Below are 23,596 nucleotides of genomic sequence, written 5' to 3'. Positions count from 1 at the left end.
TCTGCAAATTAGTCCAATTAACATTATTCTTTACAAGGTTTTTGTTAAACCATTTCACATTCAGATGTTAGAACTACACTTTCAGCAAATTCAAAACCCCTAAGTCAAAATTGAGTCAGATCACAAATGATCAAATATAGAAAATAATAGAAAAAGTCATGTATTTTTAACAGAACTCAGAGGTACCAACTACACTCAATATTCATTAATGTGTAAAAAAAAAGTTTACAGTTTTCTAATAAATATTTCAATGTATCCATTATGAAAGGTTTAAACTAGTGCAATGTCTGTAAGCGTGCAATCCAAATGAATAGTTATGTGGTATAGATCTGAGAAGTATAACTTTTTCTAATTGAATGAATGGGGAACAAGCCTTTATGCGTAAACAAGAATTCTCTATTTCTGGACAAAACCAAAGTATTTGTATTTGAAAAATATATACCAAAAAAGGGAAAAGTTTTATTATTAAAAGACAAATAAAAAATAATATTAATATATTTTTTTTAATACTGTAATGATTACATTAAAAATTCTTAATGCATAAGAATTTCAATAATATAAAATGTTTTTAATTTATTTATGTTTGCAGGATTAAATGTAAAAAATTTAAGGTTTTGGATAAAAAAGTATAAATAGTCTTACATGAATCTCTCTTCATTAATATAGTAATTTAAATTCATATTTCCAATATGAAGCACATAAAAGAGAACTTTACCGTTATAAAATTTCATTTGCGAAAAATATTTAACTTGTAATTTACAAAATTCTACAAAGAGCTGCTTCTTCAATAGATTTAATGAAGTATCAACTTGCACAGATACTGGTGTATCAACGGAAAGCTGGCACAAACATTCTTTACATTTTTTTCCCCTAGCATACATTGCTGATTTTTAGGAAACTTAATAGAATATACAAAAATCAGGAGAATTTTTAATGAATCAGGATAAATAAACAAAATCTGGCAAAGCTGATAACTACAAATTTATTTCTCGAAATAAAACTACATGCTGTTAAATAGCATTGCTATCAATCTAAGTAATGACGAAACTACTTTTCTTAATCTTCTTACACATTCTTTTAAATAAAGCATCTGAATGAAGGACAGTTCGCAAAACTATTCAAAATTGCCTCTATATATGCTTCATATGCTTCTTTTTTGTATTTTAGAACTTAGATGCAATTTTCTACCAAGTTCTTGGGTGATTTTCGTTGCCAAAAACTCCATTTTTGAAGCTTTTCCGCGCCCCAGCAAGACTTTAGATGGCTCACAATGCTGAATTAGTTCTAATGATTCCTTTAGCATCAGCATGTGCACTGAACAACATATACTGCACAAACTTTTTAACCTCTACCTATTTAAAATACTCATATCATGAACAGAACTTCAGATCATAAATTTATTAAAACTAACAACTAAGTTAATAACTAACTTACAATCTGGCTTTCAAATTCAATTTTCTTGGCCCCGCTAATGACTTTATGACCAATCATTTCAGATACACAATAACCTGGCATAATTATCTATAAAAAAATATGATCAATTTTGATTTAAACAAATATTTTTAACATATACATAATTTCTAAAAAGTCACTTAAAATAAAGTAGCCCTTCACTTAGCCATAATTGGGTACAATGAAAAGGTTCATTGTATTAAAATGAATTTTTGCCAATTTTTGCTCTTTGCAAGATTGATTTTCTTAAATTGTAAGAAATAAGAATTGAAAAATCACATACAAACTTAGTTATGGTTACAATTATTCTAAATTAAATTTAGGAATTCAAATTAAATATTGTAGGGGACTATTGCCGAACTAGATTTGCCATCACTCTAAATATAAAAATTATAAAAATATAAAATCTAGCAGAAAATTTGGAGAAATAGGTAGCATTAAAAATGTAGGTTATAACGAGACTTATGAAAGCAATAAAAAATATAAGTATGTTAGTTCCAGCTTGCTAATTATAATTATACAAAACAATTACACTTACTCTTATTGTAAACTATTCTTCAAAAATAGCAACATATGCTCCTTTCAAATGAAAAATGAATCAAAATTGGTTCTCAATCTCTATTGCGACAGATAAAAAAATAATGAACGAGGGTTAAAGTTATGTGGGGGTTCTCTTATATTTTAAAATACAATGAGAATTCATTTTTTTTCATTTTTTTTTAAAAATTACGCCTGCCATCGTCTTCTCAGACATAAGGTGTCTTGTGAGTCCAATACAATACTGAAGTAGCTCCAGAAGGTGAGAGAATGAGAATTCATAGATAAGGCTAATCTTCATTAAAAGAAGACCCAAGAAAAAAAATTGCAAGGCTATCCAAAAGAGAGCAATACAATAAAAATGTAATTATCTGGAATGCACAGCAATCGGCAAATTCTGGATTTGGAAAGTTTCGGATACTTCACCAAAAATCTCGGTATATTACATTATATTAATTTCTGGAAAAATGATACACTTTAATAATAAAAATTATTGCAATTGACACTTATAAAAAAAAATTATAAAGGAAAAAACCTAAACAAGTTATTCAAAAAAATTACTGAGGATAAATAAAAAAAAACTGAAGGGCAGCTCTTTCTAAACTAACTACTTGTTTATAATTGAGAGATATTGAAGGAGAGGAGGTATTCGTCAAGAATCCATCAATATTTTACAGTGTATTTTCAAACCTTCCTTTTTAAAAAAGAATAAACTATGAATTTCTGAAAGTTCTACTTTCTTTATCTTTCTGGTTAGTCAAATTTTGAGCAGCCAGGCTTTTACTGTATATCCATAGAATGAAATATGTGGAATGGAATTCAAAATTCATAAAAAAAACTCTTTTCATTTTGTAATGTCACAAGTTAAATTATTTCCATAGCTACAAAGTATGGTTACAAAATTCAATTTAATGTTTACCATTACTGCCATAAAATAGAAACTTTTTTTTAAAACTAATATTAAAGTCCCCTGTGAAATTGCAACAGCTTTCACTTTTAACGCATTGTATATTTCCTTTTTTATCACTAATTGTTTTAGAATTATTTAAAAGTAAAATCAGATTATCTAATTTAAATACAATTTTTAATTATTTTATCAAACTCAAAAAAAAATTATAAATAAAATATTCTTGCACTATAAAAAAATTATAATTTGAAATACAGTACGATCTCGAAAATCCGGAAATCTCTAACCTGGTAACAAGAAGCACAATATGGGAAAATGTTCTAGAGAAAGCCAAAGTGGATTGCTGTACCAATGATAATGATGAATGCAACAAAGTTAACAGTTTACTCAAGTTTATACCCAAAATATAAATATTTGCTTCAATCTTATTCTGTATAAAAAAACACAGCTTTGCGTGCCTGGACAGGGATTGAAATTTTCTATGTCACAAATGAACAAGCAAAAATTTTTACTCAATAGAACCAATTTAACCTCTTTCCTGGTTATAACTGATTGATTGACCTGGTTATAAAGATTGAGGCAAATGTTTTTACTGAAAAGAAAACAGTTTATAAGTTCAGCATAACAGGCATTGTCTAATGCCCTTTTAAACTTTGATTAATTTTAGACCCTTGGAAGGCACAATATAACAAAGAGTTATTGTAATTTCATGCTAATTAATATGAGAATAAGATAAATTTCAATGGTGAACATTCACAACACTGAAGATAATTAAGAAAATAGGAAGACTTACTTTAACACCTTTTTCAACTCAGTCATATACTCTGGTCAAAAAATCTCCTTCTCTACAACGTTTTGAGACTCCAATAGTAGTAGAATCTGCATTTATCAATCCACGCAAGCCCCAAGTGACTATCTGGAGTGGTGTTAAAATCCCCCTAAAACAGAAATAATTCTGAATACATGAATCTACATACTTAAACCTATGATGTATTTCAGAATATGCACGAACAGAAAACATGTGTAGAAATGTAACATGAATGAACAAGCTTCATGTGTTTTTAACAAGATGTTTCTGTGGCTTTTTATTTTATTTTGTTCAATAATCACATTGTTTAACTAATTTTATCTTTAGTGATTACAAAAGTAATTTGGTGTTTGTTATATGAAGCATTTGTAGAACATTCCATCACATAAATTTATTTTAGACATATTTGTAGAGAAGCTACAATATTTAAGCATTTCAAATCATTTATTTGTATTTATTTTTAGAAAATCGATTCCTTTCCTTTCCGAATCAAACCCTTCCCATTCAGAAAATTTTATGAGAAAATTTTATTTTTTATCAACTGGTTCTATTCAAATTAAATTTTTTATGTATAAAAAAATTTAAATATTTTAAAAAACTGTTTAGTATAAACCAACCTACCTTGATGGCATAAAATTTATATTCTTTAGTTAGTTTGTAAATTCATTACGAATTTAGAAAATCATTCCTTTTTATTCATATTTAAATAATTTCTTTTATAATAATTGGCACAATATCATTTTTAGGTAATTAATACTTAATGGAGTATAATTTTGAAGGATCATATATTCTTTTAATTGATAGAAATTTTAATCAAATAACATATTTTTAGATTTTAAAAGTACTATCTTAAAATTTTTTTCTTATATATTTTTTTCATTTTAAAAAAACCTTTAGTTTGTTTATTTCCTTGAGGTTAAAATTTCTTTTAAAGAAATAATTTAATTTTATATAAACTTGAAATATTTTCACATGTTAATATAAAGTAAAAAATTCGTTCATAGTTCTTAATTGTGAAAAGTTAAAATTTTGCTTAAATATTAAAAATATTAACATTACATAACATATTAATAGTTACAAACTATTTTGGTGAGAATGTATTCTTTCTAGTTTAAAAAATATTAAAGCTTTGCTATCAAATTCTTTATTTAAAATGCATTTTTATGTTCAATTATTAAATAGATTGATCTGTAGTTACAAAATGCAATATATAAACATTGTTAAACGATATGTACCGCTTCAGTTAGTTTTCTAACTTATGGAAGCATTTTAAAAGTTAATAGTTTATAACAGATGAGTTTAAAGTAAGGAAATTTGGTCATCACTTTTTCAAAGTCAATCACAGTTCTCTCTATTTTTAAACTAATTAATTGTTTCATAATACTGTAAAGAGAAGTTTTAACCAGGTTGTTTCGTTAATTCATAGGATATTATTCATAGTTGTTTTAATATTTGATGCTACAATTTTTTCCATCCAAATAAATCCGCTATTTTACACATTTGCAATAGATATTATAAAGTACAATGGAATTTTATAAAATTAATACTTAGTTTAAATACAAGCTGGAATATTCATTTTGTGCTATTATTACCTTTTGTTACAATCAGTTAAGATTTATTTTTGTGTAAAGTAAATAATAAAAAAACTTAGGTGGTTTGAGCAACTTTAGTAAATTCTATAACGTAGAATATTTGTAAGAGAAAAACCAAATTGTTAAAAATTATTGGATAGAATTTTTTTTTAGAATATTTCCCTGGGATCAATAAAAGTATTTTGAATAGTTAGAATTAATTGATAGTATAACTTAACCCAGAATTAAAATGCGTCAGAAATTAATTAGATATTTTGTTTCTGTACACATTATTTAATATACCAGTAGTAAAATAAATTGGTTACTTTTTTGCAGGAAAACTAGATTCATTCTGATTGGATGCTTATAAAGAAGTTATTGTACAGTTTTTATGCACTTGTTTGTATTTTGATTTGTTATATTGAAATAAAATAATATTCTTTTCTTAAGGTCATGTTTTATTTTAAATTTTAAGCATTTCTTATTAAAATTCCAGCTTTATTTATTTAAAATCATAGAAATTGATGTGCCATTTACATGGACCCAGTATTTTTTTTAAAACTATTTATGACATGTCTTGTTTATCTATTATTGAATATGAATATTATTGAATAGAAAGTTATCCAATATTAAATATGAATAATATTGAAAATAAAAATACTGACTGGGTTGTGGCTTTGTTTCTATCAAGAAAAGCTAATTGTAGGTATAATAAATATAATTATTTAATTTTTTTTTCATAACTTTAACTTATACACTAAGTCGCAATATGTTTTATCTTAGAATAAAATTTTTATTTAGTTTTACCTCATAATGTGTAAAAAAATGTGAACACGCAATGTTTTTATACTATTCTACTTTTAACTTATTGTATTTATAATTGTTTAAAATGATGTAAAAAAATCTGTTTTATTATGTAAGAAGATTCATTGGATGATAATTGAATATGAATTAAACTTTTTACCCATCATTTTGCTTTTTACATCGTCATAAAAATTTTTTCCTAAAATGATAGTTATTGTTTTATTACAATATAAGCAGCTAAAATGCAAGAAATTACTATTGCTGATATCTGCAGAGTAAAACAAACGCTCGTGACAATATATGTTCCCCAAATATGAATTGTTATCAACATACTGTAAATTTGTTAAAGCATTTGAAATTAAAGGCAAGTTAATGAAAAAAAAATTGCCGCGATAACTAAAATAAAGATGTGATATCAGCAAGGGCGGCATTAAAGTTTTCTATCGAACCAAGTGTAAGGTGAGTTAAGGGTGGTATATCGGCAAAGAAATTCGCTTAAGCTCCTGAAATAAAGGTGCGATAGCGGCAAAGACGTTTTCTAATCAAACTACATTTAAGGTGGTTTAACGGCAATTGAGGCAACGACGTGTGCCAATGAACGTATTTAGTTTTTGATAAAAAGGCAAAAGAGACATCATAAAGGTACAATAAAAGCCTTTATGGCAATTTTCTCTTTATTCTGTGAAATGAAATTTGTTTCCCGGTATTTAACAGGCAAAAATGGCAAAGCAATCCAAAGGCAACAAAGTAGTACCGGGCCTTTAAAGATTGTCAAAAGTTTGCCTGAACTGCCATGCACTGGCCCTCATTTTGGTCCAGATTTCACTTTATTAACGGAACCGATACGACGATGAAAAGCTCGCCGTAATGGCACTTTAGGTGAGACGTCATTGTCCCTCCACTAGCCCAAAAGTCGTGTGCTTGTTGGGTACTGATTGTGATCCCACTTTTATCAAAACCATTGCTGCGCCCAACGCACGGCCATCATAAAAAGCTTTGATCAAGGTCATCATCAACCTGCATAAACAATATTTTATTTTAGGGTAGCCAGATTTTTCAACAAAAATAAGCACCCTTTAAGTACTTTTCAAGCACTCAAAATTATTTTTAATCACTATAAAAAAATCATAATTAGGATCTGTGCAGTAATAAAAATAATTTTTTTCTTTGTTTAAAGTTCTTAATTTATAAACATAAAATCAATATAATTCAATAACATTGTTAAGAACTTAACATAAACATGATAAAATAACTAGTTTCTGATAAATATGGCAGAGAAAATTGTGAAGATCATGCTTTTTTTGTAATTTAAAACCCCAATCGCCACGGCAAAGAAAAAATCTCTTTTTGAAAGATAGAATTAAACACTATAGAATCAAATCCCGAATATAAAAAGCACCTTTAAGAGCTTTTAAAAAACATAAATAAAAAATAAGCACCTTCAAGCATTTTTTAAAAACGCTATGCACTCTGTATTTAAATAAAGGAAAATTTTATTTTTCATTACACTACACATTCCCAAAAATATTTTGAATTAATAAATAAACATAGTAAGAAATATATATAAATTTATTGCTGTTAAGAGTGCCAATGGTCATTAGCAGCAAAATAAGTATGATGTTTCCAGTGAACTTGCAGTTTTATATTTAACTTTGAAAAAACTAACAGTAACATTGTTCTATTAAATTTCTATATCTAATCATCTTGTTCGTAACTGTTATTTTCCTAATTATGATTCTTAATTAAAAGTAAAATACAAAAGTGAGGTCGTTATTACTGTGATAACATATTATTGAGTAACCATTAATTCCAGCATATTAGCACTGAATAATGTTTTTATTCACAATAAAAACACTAAAGCTATGCATTTCAGAAAACTGTCTTGTCTTTTTTCCCCATTCTGTTTTGATGGTGATGAGATTTAAGATACTTGACTCTCACACAACACATTATAATAATATTATTTGTATTTTACAATGTGTTTTGTGTAGCAAAATTTTTTTTATTGACCAGCTCAAATGTGTAAACAGGCTAAATAACATAAGATGTCTAGATAATGACTTATCTTCTTAATTTATCAATATAAAGAAGACCAACAAATAAATGCATCCACATACCTGTCAACATTGGAGGAAAAAAAAATAATGGAGATTTTACTAGTGACATTTTTTAGACTACAAGTAAAGTTTTGGTGCATTATGCATAATCCTGTAAGTCAAAAAGAGAAATTCAAAATTGGAAATAATATAAGCACTTACATTATGCTAAGTAAAAAATATGTATATAAATCTTAATCTAAAGAAGATTTTTTTTGCTTATATTTTAAAATAATAAGCAAAAATATATAAATTAAAGATTTTTTAATTTTATTTTCGCCATCAATAGATATTTTATGGAAAAATATTTTTTTTTTAAACATTTCTTTAACAAATACAAAGAAACTTACTGAATATACGGGTAAACAGGAAACAGTTGTAAAATACAGGAGTTTTTGTTACAAAACAGGAGACGATTGAAAAAATACACTTAAAAAAGAAGTTAAGACTATTTTATGTGCAGAAAATTTAGTAACCAACTATGCATTTTAATTGTTGTGTTAGGGAAGAAAATATAAAATCTAAATAATGTAGGAAAATATAACTCATAAGCAACAAATTTTGAAATAGAAATTTTACAATATACAGATCTCGCTTGAAATTACTTAATTATTTAAGCTAGTTGATGAATTTCATTGTATGTTTATTAAATATTTATGTTCTTGAAAAAATTACAAAATCTAAATAATGTAAGAAAACATAACTTATGGGGAACTAATTTTGAAATACAAATTTTAGAGTATCTTATCTGCAGTATCGTATTTAACAGATATGGCTTGAAATTTTATTAAATTATAGCTAGTTGATAAATATGCACTTTAAAATGCTGACACCTTACTTGCAACAATACTGATCGTACTTTTATTATTCCAGTTATAAGAAATAGGTTAGAAGAATCTTATACTAAGTAAAATTAATCATAGCCTAATTTTAAACTTTTAACAACGGATAATTGATCAACATATAACTATAACATTTAAAAAGTGATTACATAATGAGATGTTAAAAATATAAAAGGTAATGTAGGGTAGTTAAAGGAAGTAGTAAATGAAACATTTCTGCAGTAAAACTGAAAACCAGTACCTAAGTTACAACTATCTGGACTAGTATGTTACAAAAATAAATTAATAAATGACAAAGGATTTAAAAATTTATACTGTAAGCACTTGACACCATTCTTTATTAATTGATAATTTTTTTTGTTTGATTTCAGTAGTTATCATAAATTTTGAAACATACAAGAAAGGGAATATTGAAAGTTATTTTTCAATTATGTAAATACTTTTTAATGTAAATGCTTTTAACTAACTATTGTAAATTCTTGAGAGTAGTTTTTTTTTTCCTTCTTTTTCTTTGCGAAGCATTCTCCTCAAGTAGGAAGAAAAAGTGCAGTAAAAATAGAAAAATAACTTTAGAAAATCTGTAAGAATCTGGCACAAATGTTTCAAAAAAAATTTCTTTTTAAAAATAACTTTACATAGAAATACTTATAAATTATGTTATTTTATACCAAATAAAAATTAATGTAATTTTGTTCCTCTGTGTCCATTCATAAGAGTATAGTCATTGAATGTATTTCATTTTATTGAAATAAAAAAGTTGTACAAAATTTCAGAGTCATGCTAATGTCAACATAGTTGTTTACTTGCCTTCAGTTAAAATTCATGTTGTCTCATAATAGAAAATATAATTATTAGTAAGTAATTTTAAAAACTAAATGAATAAAGTTAACATGTTAATGTATTAGGATGCATTTTTTCTTGTACTAATTTATATGCTACAGTGTAAAGTAGAAAGCTATAAGTCCGGCATAATGATTTCCTCTTAAATTTGCTTGAAACATTTCTGTAATTTTTAAATTTAGAATAGGGTTAAACTTTTATAAATGACATACTTTGCATCCTAACAGGGATAAGACACTATTTTTGCACATTCAGAATGCAATGGAATAAACTGGATGAAATGGAAGAAATCCTTAATTATCACAGAGAATAAAATTAAAATTTATGAAACTAGTTGACACTAAGTTTTTAAACAGGTTTTGTTCATTAACATTGAATTTGTAAATTTAATATAAAAGATAAAACTAAAACTATAAATTCCACGTTCAAATTTATTTATAAAATTATTCATAAAACAAAAAATTAAAGAAGATAAACTTTATTAAGCTAAATTTATTAAGTATTATTCTATACTTATATTTTATTCTATACCAATTAGGAGTAAAAGATATTAATGCAAATAAAATTAATTTCAATTAATTATCATTTTTTTAATGCTTTTGTTGTAAGCAATTTCACTTTTTTATGTCCTAATCAAACTTAAGTTCAGCATTTAATTTATAATAAAATTTTTTTTAAAAATGAAAATCAATAAGTAAAAAATAATAATATGCTTTCTTCATTCTTGTAAGAATTATAAATTAATAACTCTCTAAAAGATTAGGAATTAAATGACAATACTAAATATTAAAAAAATTATTATGTTATTTACATAATAAAATATATAAATCATTGTTTAGAGTTTTGCAGAGCAGTTTTGTTCTGTTGGAGTACAAACTTCATGATCTCGTTTAAACTTAATATATAGAAATGTTAAAACATTAATGTTAGCATATAATTTATATCCCTTTGAAAATCATACTAATATTAAGCTATATTTCTATTAATTTATTAGTATTAGAGAAGTAGAAATTAAAAAAAAATTACAGCCAATTTAACACATTGGACATTTATTATTCAGTTATTTATTATTCATTTATTTTTCAGATCATCAATTCACAACTGAATACGGATTAAATAAAGAATTGTGTAGTATTCATATTCCGAAACAGATTTGTATGATCAATTCTTTAAAAAAATTACTTAACACCTAAATAAACTTTTGCATTTAAAAAATACATTTCAGGCAAATCTCTTCTCCTTTAGGTGTTATTTTTTAAGTCACAAATATTGGGAATTATAATCAGAAATGTGAATTTAAGGGCTATTAAACCATAACCACTCTCAAATAAAGAAAATTAAAAAATTGTGATTTTAATAATTTATATGTATATTGTAATAATTGAATTTTTCTTCAAAGTTAATAATGAATTAACTATTGACAATGTAAGAAAAACTAATTGTGCCTTAAATGCATATAATTTTGTAAGACTTTAAAAATAAATATATATACCATTGAATTAGTAATAAAACTGATAACTGATTTTTTTGGAATATTAAAAAACATAAATAAAAAAAATGTGATTACCAATTAAAATAACTTTGCACAATTTTTTGATTCATAAGAATTTAGGACAATATACAGTGAAACCCTGATTTTACGTTTACGGTGGGACTAGCGATAAAAAACGCTCGAAGCGGAATAACGTAAAATCGGGATTTAAGAAAAATTTATGCATATTTTTAAAAATTGACACCTACCAGTTAAATTAATGGAAAAGATTAGTAATCTTCACTTCCTCTTTGTTTTTAGCGACAATTTCATATACAACTCGTTCAATACTAAAATTTTTTTGCAAATTTGCTTCTTGATTTACATTTGCAAGTAAAAATTGTTTTAGAGTTTTTATGCTTTGTAGTTTTTATGCTTGTTACTCACCCCCCTATTGACAAATGGAACAGAAAGAATGCAAGAATTGCTCCATACAGCTGAAAAGCAAGTTTTTCTTGTTCAAAAAACTAGAAACGTAAAAAGTTTAAAAAAAAAAGTTTATAGAAAAAAGTTTGTGAGAGAGTTGTAGAATAAAAAAAATTAATTTGATCTGTTGGTAGAAGAACGCATCAAGCGGGATTTTCATAAAAGGGTTAACTAAAAATCGGGGATTTTTTAACATTATCGGTATAGGCAATTTTCACGGATCAGCAGAAAATGACGCAAGAAGCGGGATAACGTATGAAACGGACATAGTAAGATCGGGGTTCCACTGTATATCCTTCTTAATGAAGAAAAAATATTTTTATTTCTTGAAAAAAAAAGTACTTTGAAAAATTCTTATTTATAAATGTTTTCCACTAAAATTAAAATGTTTTAATTATATATAGATTAATACAATAAGTTAAAAATATTACACTTATTATCAGCAAAAATTTTACTTACCAGATGAAACAGTGAAGACAGAATTGTAGTCAGGCATGGTAGCTTGCTTGGTTGAATCATCTTGTATGTACACAGGTTGATTTGTTTATGATCTTTCGTGCTTCATTCCAAAGCTCTGGCCATATCTTCTTGTTGCTCATAATGATGAGTATCCAAAGCAACAGATTCAACTTTTGTTTCAGGTTCCTATCGAATAAATGTGATTTTACTTAAAATAATTATTTATACACTTGCAGAGGTACACTAACTATTATTTATACACTAAAAGCTTATGGAAATTAAAAATTAGAAAACTTTTAAGATGCATATAAATGTTTGTTTGTATTTTTCACAAGTATTTATTAAAATTTTATGAACTTTTACTAGAAAAGAATAAAATGCTTAATGAACATTTATTTTTAATTTATTAATGTATTTCAGTTAACAAAATTACGTTAATATCTGGTGAAAATGCGAGAAATTTTTAATGGCCACTTTAAAAAACTAGCTGTCTTTTCAAAAGGAAAATAAAAAAAATAATATAAGTTTAGTTTTTTTTATTGACTTTTATACTTTAGAAAAATTGACAGTTAAAAGGAATTTTTTTTTTTATTTTTACAAAAAACATGATTATAAAAAAGCAATGATTTCAGTTAACCACATGCAACAACATAAATTCGAAAAATAGAAGGGTAGTTTAATTAATAACTAACCATCAGGTCAGCTGATAGCTTTTTGCTTTTGACTACCAGTGATACCAATATCAATTCTTTCATATTTGTAATCTTCAGTATCCAAAAATACTTCAAGGATGTTCAACATTTTCACTCTCTAGCACGGTTGGCAGGTTTTTGACATGTGACAGTTTTTGACGGTTTAAACCATGGTTTAAACCGTCACATCAAAAACCTCACTGTCAAAAATGTCAAAAACCTATATTCATATGCGAAATTTAATTAATACATAAAATTTATATATTTTTTATAAAGGATAGTGTTTCTAAATATGTTCTAGAAAAAATAAATTTAAAATTTTGAAGAAACACTTATATTTTGAATAGTAACCAAAATCTTGTACTTTTGAAAGCTCACATCTTTTGTAATATTATGTATTCATTTTCATGTGTTATTGAAAATCTGCAGTGATATTATTAAAAAATTTATTTATAACCAAATTTAGTGTATAGTATAGATTATACTAAAAATTAGACATATTTAAAGATAAACATTAGCAGTTTTGTACATTAGACATCTTGTAAAGAAAAATCTTTTTAATATTCTTTTAAATCTTCTTAATAATCTTTTTAACATAAGACAATACAAATTTAAGTGCTTTCTGTTAAATACACAGAGTAATTAGTGTCGATTTACAGTATATTCAGCCTATTCATTTACTATGCTGAAAATTTAGTTTATCCAAATACTTGCGAATTTCATTTTGCTGAATACTATATAGTTTTGTTGAATATCTAAACATTCAGCTGTTGATTAATTACTTCTTGCTTTCAAGATATGCATTATTTGTATTCTTAATACAAGTGGAGAAAAAAAAATCAAGAGGTAAAAATTGTTTTAAAATGATAAGTGTAATAATTAAAAGTAAATATAATAAACAATATGAATTATATTTATCATTATTTACAAATATAACTACTTTTAAATTCAAATTAACATACTGGATAATTACTAATTCAAATTAACATACTGGATAATTAAATTCAAATTAACAAACTGGAGAATTAAAGATCATATTTCATTTAAAAAATAACAGTCGGAATTTTGAGAAATAATAATGTTTATAAACATTAGAGCATTTCAGATTAACAAAATTAAGTATTATAAATAAACAGAAGAACAAGGTTCTTGAATGTTGAGCACTTTCTTATTCATTCAGTTTTATAATCTTTTGTAATAACAATTTCTACCTGAATAAATTTTTTACAATAAATTTTATAAGATACTTCAAAAGTGGTAAAAACAAATTATTGGCTTTAAAGTCAGTTTCGAAAGATTGTACGAAAATATTTTCACGCTTTTAGCTTACTTGTTTTCTGTGACGTTTTCAGCTTAATTAGAATTCAGAGTTTATACGAGGTTAGATAAAAGCGTACAAAAAACTTTTCAAATAACTTCTCAAAAAGGAGCAGAAACAAGAATAAATAACTTTATTCTAAGCGAGGACATGGATCCTAAAGCTGTTTCTCTATGCATAACATAAAGTGACCACATTTTTATTGAGACAAAGCGGGACAAATGGGATGAAATGAGAATTACAATTTAGTCAAACTTTTAACACGCACAATATATATATAAAAATACGAATAAATGTTTGCAAAAATATTTTCAGCATCAACTGGAAGTAAGTCAGGTGTTGTTTGAATAGTATAGGTATAGAATGTGCGCTGCACAACCTACTCCAATATTTTTTTGGTTCAAATGTTCGTTAAGTTTCGTAAAAACATTATTGATGCCTCTTCTAGCTTTTCCACCAAAATTTACATTAGTGTTATCAGCACAATGGGCAATAATTTTATTGTTTAAATTATTCTCTTTTAAAATAGTACTTATTAAATTAAAAATTATCCGTGAAGTTTCATCAGGCAATGAAACAAAATCTAATATTCTAATTTTAATTCCTGTTCCTGGATCAAAAAATCTAACACCTGTGGGAAATAATTTTTAATCTTTGTGGTTGGAAGCATCAGAATATATGGATATAACTGCGCATTTTTCTAATTCTTTCTTCAATTGTGAAAGCGAATATGGTGAAAAAACATTACAAATAATTGCTTCGGTTTTTGTCCTTGCACATGCATATTTTTTGTCGTATAATGTTTTGATCACTTGCAACGTACAATCCATTGATCTGAAATTTTTAATGTGGTTTATGGTGCGGAAAGCAAATAGCCCTTCCGGTAATGCTAGCTGTTTTTCTGTGTTGCTAAAGCTAGCACTGCGAAAAAACTGTTCCATTTTAGATGAGGAAGCAGCATTATTAAAAAGTCTTTTGTGCCTCTTTGTTGCTAGTTGTTTAGTAATATCGTTTTTTCCACCTTGGGAGACCAAAAATTCAACATTGCGTTTATCACACCGTACCATATAGTCTATTTTGGTACTTTTAATAAATGGAAATTCTCTGCTTAGCTCTTCATTAAATTTGCATCCTCTTTTTTTACTCATCTTTTATTTTGTGGGTAAATACTAGAAATAAATAAAAAAATTATTGCAAAGTGTAAAAAAGAGTATTAAATTTTACATTATTGACCGTGACTTTGTGGCGACTATTGCTCAACCTTTGTCAATCAAATAATGAGTCAAACCGAACGTCAAATTGAAAACAGCAAACCGCACTGTCTAGCAGCTGTCCGCACTTATCTGAATTAAGCCAAGACGTAAAGACAATGATTGCCCACCACTGAGTAAATCTAACTTGGTACATTGCGTAATTTAGTTTACTCTGCATGCATTTTATGTGTTTTTTATGTATTTTTTATTTCTTTATATTCACCATAATACTTAATAAATAATAGGAATATATTTTTACAGTACATTTAAAATAAAAAATGCAGATATTTTCTAAAAAGCAGGGCATTTTTAAAAATCGGAGGGACACGGGACTGTCCCGCCAAAATCGGACGTGTGGTCACTTTAGCATAGCATGCACTAATTTTAAAATGTGTGGTGAAATCCCAACACGGGAGTTTTTGGAGGTGGTACTACTTGGTGCTATCTTTGACCTTTTCTATTGACAAAGGTTTATAAGCCTATTTTGAGCACACAAGCCTGAAAATTTATGTAATTGCAATAATCAATAAATGTTTGGTTTTTGAAACTTTTTATTTTATTTGCTAATCTGTGAAAATTGAATTTTAATCCAATTTGGAAAATCTGGTTATTTGTGAAGTATTTTATGTATATAGCTATCAAGTATGAAATGGTAAAAAAATTTGCACCAACATAATTTTCAAAATGCTACAATGAGTAAATTCTTGAAGGTCAAAGAGGAATACATAATTTTTCCCTTTGGCTTTTTCTTGCCAGATTATTTTTCACTTTGATATTTAGTAAGCTAGTATTTTTAGCAAGCAATTTTCATTTCTGGGCATAGCTTTATAATTGCCGCTCGGTATGTGGTGTTTTTTTCTCGAAGTGTAAATGTAATCACTGCTTTAACTCCATTTCACCTTTTTATCGTTTTATGTTCAGTTTTATACATTATATTTTTATCCCTCTTAGGTAAATATTCTGTGAATATAAAATTTTTCACATGAAAGTGATTTACAAATTATGTGTCTCATTATGGTGATTTGTAAATAACTCATCAGAGTCTGCATTGAAAGGCTTCCTGAATCATGCCAAGTATTACGTGCTATTAAGTGTTTTCCGAATCACAATTCTTGTTCAAGTGATTTACGAATCACACACTGAGATTCAGGTTAGAAGGATTTAAAAATTGCCTATCGCTAATAGTATTAAAGGGATTTAAAAATTACTGTTGGTAATTTTCATCAAAGTGATTTATGAATCTCCTTTTGGATAGCAATGATTACCAGATTATGCATCAATTTTTGCATAATCTGGTAAAAATCATTAGGAAATTACGCATTGTGTTTGACATTAAAGTAATCAAAGAATCATCTGACAAAGTTCTTGTTTTGGTGATTTATTAATCTTTCTTTGCTATTTATGACTTATTACTTTGTGCATTTTTCAAACTTTATCATTAATTGCTAATATTATTGCAATTAATGTATGCTTCAATTTACAGAACATACATTGCATTTCAATTTGCAAGTCATATGTTGTACATAATTTACGTGATTTGTAAGGCTTGCTTTATGTTTCATGTCATTTTATTTATAGGCAAAATATCACAATTTATATATGAATGCTTTAAAAGACCAGGCATAGTGAATTATTATAATCTAAAAATTTAAGCAATCACATTTTGCAATTTATGACCTATTTTAAGGAAACTATAGTTTTGTAAATCTTAAGTTTGTTATCTGTCTAAATATTGTACTACAAAGAATTTTATTATGTCCAAAATACTTTACTGATATTCTGAGGTATTATGTTTTTAAAATTAAAACAGATATGCTAAATATTAGTTTTTAAATTCTAATATGCTTCATAAATTTTTAATGAAAAGTCCAACTGGTTCCAGTCTTTAACAGTTTGCATGTATGCTAATGTCAATTAGAGATTTTTTGTTAATCTTCAAACTTAATTAAACCACAATGCAACTGTCAAATCATTTGCATTGGTAGATGAGAACAACACATATTAAAAAATTGCGAGAACTATTAAACAATGTAAAATTGATACAATTAATATATGCTTCAATGTTCTTGTTGACATGTATTTTAGCATACTGACTGCCACTGAGTAGGTAGTAGGTCCTTCAAAGTCATTGAAAAATCCTAACAGGATTATTATTTTTTAAATTTATTTTGAAAATTGAATGGGAATGAATTTGAGGGTGGTAAATTTTGAAATTGAGTAAATTTTGAAAATTGAGATTTTTAATGAATTCTGTATTGAAACATTCAGTGTTTAAGCAAAAGAATTAAGCTAGTGTTTTTCAAAACCTAATTTCTATTGAATATTTGCATAAAAATAAGTGATATAAAATGTATTTTCTTATATATTTAATTTATTATTTTTACTGATTCTTTTTAAAAATGCACATTTTTATAATATTTTAGATATTTCTAAAAATTTGATCTATAGGTTTTTCTTCTTTAATCAATTTGAATCATGCATGTGTATTTGGTGTTTTGTAACATTTAAGAAATTGGTTTTTTGGCATTTGTGTCAGTCATGTTCTCTTTGTTTTGTTTCATGTCTTATTTTTAATTTAATATTTTTTTTACTTTCAGGTCTCTAATCCAAGGGCTGCTAATGATGAAAAAATCTCACTGGCCACATTGATGACTTCTTTGTTGAATTTGGATATAATATAAAGATTGGAGGATAAGCGATTCTTCCTTTTCCAGAGGTAAGCTGGAAAATAAATGGAATTAATAATAAATGTTTACTTTTGCTGAATGTTACTTTTTTCATTAATGTGTTTATTGTAATTAGTATTTTTTCGGTTTCTGTAAACATATTAAATATTAACAATTATTCATTCAGTTAAGTTGGAACTTATTGCTTTAACTTTAATTCACTTATAATTGAGACTGATCGTTCATTCGGAAATCTTTTTTAGCTTCATAATTTCTTAAATTCATAATTGATTGTTCAATTTGAACGTAATGGATAAATTATTATGTTTTTCGACTTGACTGAAAATTCCATCTTAGTATAACTTTAAAATGTTTTTTTTCTTCTTTTTACATTTTATTTTAATTATAGGTAATATTTTAAATTTTATACTTCATTGAGAATTCAACTTTGCTTATTTTCAGGGCCCGATGAAGACCTCTTGAGGCCCTAAGCACTGAAAATAATTTGGTGCCCCGATCTTGCAATTAAAAATATGTCCACTATTAAATCGCAAGTTAATTCAAAATATAAAAACAAGATTTTTTTTAAAAGGAAATATTTATTTAAATTAAAACAAAAAAATTAAAATAATATAAAAAATTATTCATAATTGCTAATTACAAGTTTCGTGAAAACATTTTCCATTCAAAATGAAATTAAGAAAATTTTTAAAAAATAAAGACATTTTTTTTTATTTAAGTTTCACTGGCACTTAAAACAATTTAGATTCGCACAGTGTGTTCTATAATAGCTAACTGATGATATATATTCCGAAATTCTTTGTATAAAATAAAGTGGGAAAATATGTTTTGAAGTCATAAATTAATACTAATACTTATATGAAAAAAATCTAATGAACCATTATAGAGATTATTCATGGCATTCTCTAACGTTAGAAAAAATATTTCGTAAAAGAAAGTAAAAGTGTCGGGTAAGATATTTCTTTTGCTTTACACTATGTATATCTAAATAGTTTTTTCCTGCTTCTTTTTGTCGCAAAGTCTTTTTTAATATCTTGGAAGTGAATTTGTCGCAATAGATCAGCTTCTATACACAGCTAGTACATATCTAGTCTTCCCTGTTGCATTGTTGTTCTTAAGGGATTTTTAATATATTTTAACTGTGAAAAAATGAACCCTCAGCTGTACAATTTAAAAATTATTAAACCAACTGTAATTTATAAACCAACAATTATCTTAAACAAACCTAATAATCTACTTTGCTGACTAAAATTTTATATACTGAATATTTTGCATATTCTTTTCGGCATTCAAAGGCAAATTGATAAAACAAATCGAAATAAAATTTGTGTATTGTTACTTAAAATTTTATTTTAAGTCAAATAATTATTTCAATTATAAAGTCATAGAAGGAAATTTATTTTGATACAGAAATTTGATATTTGTTTTTTTAATTTTTGAGTATTGTGTAATAGATTGCTTAAAATGTTAAAAAAAATTATATAATTTTTAATATTAGTAATTTTATTTTTACATTTAAGTTTAATAAAATTTTTATTAAGAAAGTATAATAATATTTTTGGAAAATTGTACTCTACACTTATATTGATTGAGGCATCAATATTGACCGATAAATAATAATTATTAACAATAATTATTGATAATTATTTGAAGGGTTTAGCTACTACCTGAAACAATATAGGCTATTCAGTATTACAGCATGCCTTCAAAAATAATGTAGAATAATGTTTTAGTTCAATATATTTTTTTGTGCATTCACATAGGATTTTAAAATTTATTATTTTTCTTTTCATGAAATATATTTTGGTAAAAATGTCATAATAATTTTTAGAGTCAAAAAATTTAGTTTTATCAGTTCCTTTTAATTTTTATTTACAAGAAACAACTTTGTTAAAATAAGGAAAAATTATCTATACTATAATTTCAATAGCCTATTGAAATATTAATTATTTTAAATATTAAAATTATAAAAATTTAATTATGCATTGCAAGTAAACTTTTAAAAGGAGAAAATATTGTTGGTTAGTTTGCATATTACATATTCTGTACATTTTACATATTCTGTAAACATGAATCGTAGCAGTATGTTATAAAATCATTGTAATTGATAAGTGGATAGAGATTTTAATGCATAGGAATTCACTACCTAATTTCATTATAAAAACAAGAATTTTTTATATCTAACATCTTTCGTTTTTTTTTTCTTTTGTAATGAAAAATTTTGCACTTAGAAATGCTTGTTAACTAGAAAAACAATTGAAGCCCTACTCTTTACATGGAAGCTCAAACTATTAAATTTATAAGCTATGTTTTGAAAAAAAAAATTATGTATTGCGAACATTTAGTTAGGCTTTGTGGTGCCCCCCTATCCTCTGGTATCTTAGGCTCGTGCTTAGTTTGCGTAATGGTTAATCCTGCCTTGCTTATTTTCAAGTCAGATCGAAAGTATAAAGCTTTACAGCTACGCACACAAAAATGCCTATTGTGAAAAGTTATATCAATTATGCATGTTTTACAAGAAAATAGGGTAAAATATTGCCCATTAAAGTTTCAGTTCATTTACTTTTAAATTAACAAAACTTTACTAAAAAAACTTAGACTATTGCTCAAAAAAAATATTAAAAATTTTTTTTTGTTTTTTTTTTAATTTTTCATAATACTTTTAAGAGATGGGTGTGAACACTGCAAACAAAAAAATCAATGGCATTTTTTAACTGTGTTACATTTGTTTGAATATTTAGTTATTTAATATCATGTTTATTGCCCTGTGAAACTTTTCATTAACCTTGTAAACTTGCAGTGAATCAAGCTAGTAAATTATATAACTAAGTAAAATATGGAACATAAAAAAAATTCAAAATATATATTACAAATTATATAAGTTTCATTGGGAGTACACAATTGTATACATTTACATTAAAACATCTTTAATGCAGAAAACACTACAAAAAAAAACATTATACTTATCAATATTTTTATCATAATATTAATTACTTGTAGGACTCATCTTCACTGTGTTGCTTCATGCAATAATTCAACTGCTGGAAAACCTTGATCAACTTGAGTAATCATGAAACAACCTGGGAGAGAGTGAAAAATGCTTTGAATACCTCTGCAGTAGGTTCTAAATAGTATGAAATTTGTAAATTTCTGTATCACATATACACTTTAGATGTCAATTGTTCCACAGATAACCTAGGTGATGTGCAGAATGACTTGAGTGACCTTCTTATTAAGTACGATTTAATAATAATTTTTTTTTTAAATTAATTCAATTGCTTTTGGAAAATTGTATTATTAATAATTATATATAATTTTATTTACAACATTTAGATCTTAAAGTAGTTAAAATTATAACTTAAACATTTATACAAATATTCTAAATTCTTTTGATACAAAAAGGAAAACAAAAGATATTGATTGAAATTTCAATAAAAATTATGAAAACAAAAATGCACTTATGCTTTGAGAAAATATAGTTTTTTTAAGCTAATTAGTTTTTTTTTTCTGTCGGTACCTGAAAAACGAGCAAAATTAGATCTTCATTTTAAACTCTGCTAAATTTCTCTTAACATTGTACAATTTTGATATTCTGAATCTCTTCTGGTAAGAAATCTTGTGCCATAAAACTTCTACATTCAATCAATCAATCTCTTCTGGTAAGAAAGAAATTTAAATGTGTTATGCTAATTATAAATAAATTTTGTTAAATTTAATATAGTTACTAATATCAAAATAACTTTCTTTTCTTGTGATGCAACTTACAAAATATGTATCACACATTTGAAGAAAAAAATTTATTCATACAAAGCATTTTTTCAGTTATATTAACATTTACATAAATAAAATTGTTTAGTTTTAATGATATAAATTATGAATTCTCAAAGAAATGAAACTTATTTCTCGTTGTTTAATATTGTTTATTTTTAGTATACATTTTTTCATTAAAGCATTTAATGAATTTTTCAAAATTCTTATGCACAATTTAACAATTTTTCTGTTAATTAAGTAATAACTCAGAAAACAGATTTATTTGTACATATGTTTTAGTTCTTTAATTACTTGTTCTATATCACTAACTTATACAGCCTCATTTAAATACAATTAATTTTGTGGCAGATTTTCTACGTACTCTTGCGAAAAGGTAATATGCATTTCTCAACCAAAAACGTCTTTAGTTTAACATTTACAAAAACCAAGTAGATTACAAAAACCAAGTTTTTCTTTAATAATCATAAATTTGGGTAAGATTTGGGAAATTGGTAATAACTGGCTACATTGGCATTGCAATTTTGTGTTAAGCGAGATCTTAAAATATTTTAATGTATACTGTGAGGCTAGTTAGAAAATAAAATCATCTTCATTTGTGCTCATGCAATTCCATACGATCACACTAGCTTCATGCACTTTTTCCGATACTGTTTTATAAATGCCTATCCAAACTCAAATGCCTTGATTTCAATAAGAGGCACAAAACATAGTTTCCTCACTAATATTTTCTTTCAGTCCATCATTCCCCATAACAAACTTGATTTGCATCATCGCTTTCTTGTAAACTTTTGTTTTATTGTCTTAAATAGTTTTGTTTTAAGAAAAACATGAGATTGAAGTTGCTGAATTGTTTTTTTTTCACTTTGCCTTTCAGTTTTTTTTTAAATTTGTGTTTGGTTTTTGGTTACCATTTAAATGATTATTTCTATTTATTCTACTGATACTGTTATATGATTCTTGATGAGAATAATCTTAGTTGTCTGCTGTATATGTTTGAATTTTACCTGTTTGATATGAGGCATTAACTCGGAGTTTTATTGTTTCTGAAATATCAGGAAAAGCTTTTAATTTTAAAGCAAGCATAAAACACAGAAAATCAAATTAATTGTTTAACAAATCAATAAATTATTTGCTTATATATTTCATTAGAACAAATTTTATGTTTTTTTAGTTTGCCCTTTGTCTTTTTGAAAAGTAGTCTGGCATATGTCTGCTGTTCTGAAAAATGTCCTTATTTTTTCTTTAATTTTTCCTTTGCCCACTATAAAACCAGTATTGTATGACATATTCTGTTTTCCTATGTTTTAATTTATTTTTTCTCCAGTGCAGTTTATTATTTTTCAAGTTAAGATAATCATTCATATCATTATAAATGAAATAGTAAGAAAATATTCCAACATAAAATTATAATAACCATGTATTTTACTAGTAAAATAAGCTTATTTTGCAAAAAATATCGACCCTCAAAAGAAAAGTTTATTTGAAAATTGACTAACCCTAAATTTTAATTATAAAAACTTTTTGTTAGACTTCTAAACTTATAAGTCCGTATTCAAATACTAACTAAATGTATAATTTTAATTGGATAATTTTTATTTAGTT

General features: G+C 25.7%; 1 protein-coding gene and 2 long non-coding RNA genes across 11 annotated transcripts in view; 2 read left to right on the top strand and 1 right to left on the bottom strand.

The window, feature by feature from the left end:
* LOC147802097 (uncharacterized) overlaps positions 1 to 18,217 on the bottom strand; it is a 49,927-nt gene extending 31,710 nt beyond the window's left edge. Inside the window, exons 1-6 of one of the 9 annotated variants that reach the window (XR_015429912.1) lie at positions 14,177 to 14,266; positions 12,274 to 12,459; positions 8,197 to 8,287; positions 3,690 to 3,834; positions 1,435 to 1,521; positions 960 to 1,352 (exon numbers count right to left, since the gene is read on the bottom strand). This is a non-coding gene — a long non-coding RNA (uncharacterized LOC147802097). The other 8 variants (XR_015429911.1, XR_015429906.1, XR_015429905.1 and 5 more) reach the window with 8 other exon arrangements.
* Positions 1 to 23,596, top strand: part of LOC147802092 (uncharacterized) — a 408,540-nt gene that overhangs the window by 116,347 nt on the left and 268,597 nt on the right. The window lies entirely within an intron of this gene.
* The window catches only part of LOC147802096 (uncharacterized), a 61,669-nt gene continuing 59,395 nt past the window's right edge, over positions 21,323 to 23,596 (top strand). The window contains exon 1 of the mRNA XM_087153762.1: positions 21,323 to 21,459. The gene's annotated coding sequence lies outside the window, so the exon portion shown is untranslated. The remainder of the gene's footprint in view (positions 21,460 to 23,596) is intronic.

The sequence above is a fragment of the Parasteatoda tepidariorum genome, chromosome 10 (genome assembly GCF_982258835.1).
Source record: "Parasteatoda tepidariorum strain Cologne lab strain chromosome 10, Ptep-v5.0, whole genome shotgun sequence".
NCBI classification, from domain to species: Eukaryota; Metazoa; Arthropoda; class Arachnida; order Araneae; family Theridiidae; genus Parasteatoda; species Parasteatoda tepidariorum.
This window is presented reverse-complemented; position numbering and strand designations above follow the sequence as displayed.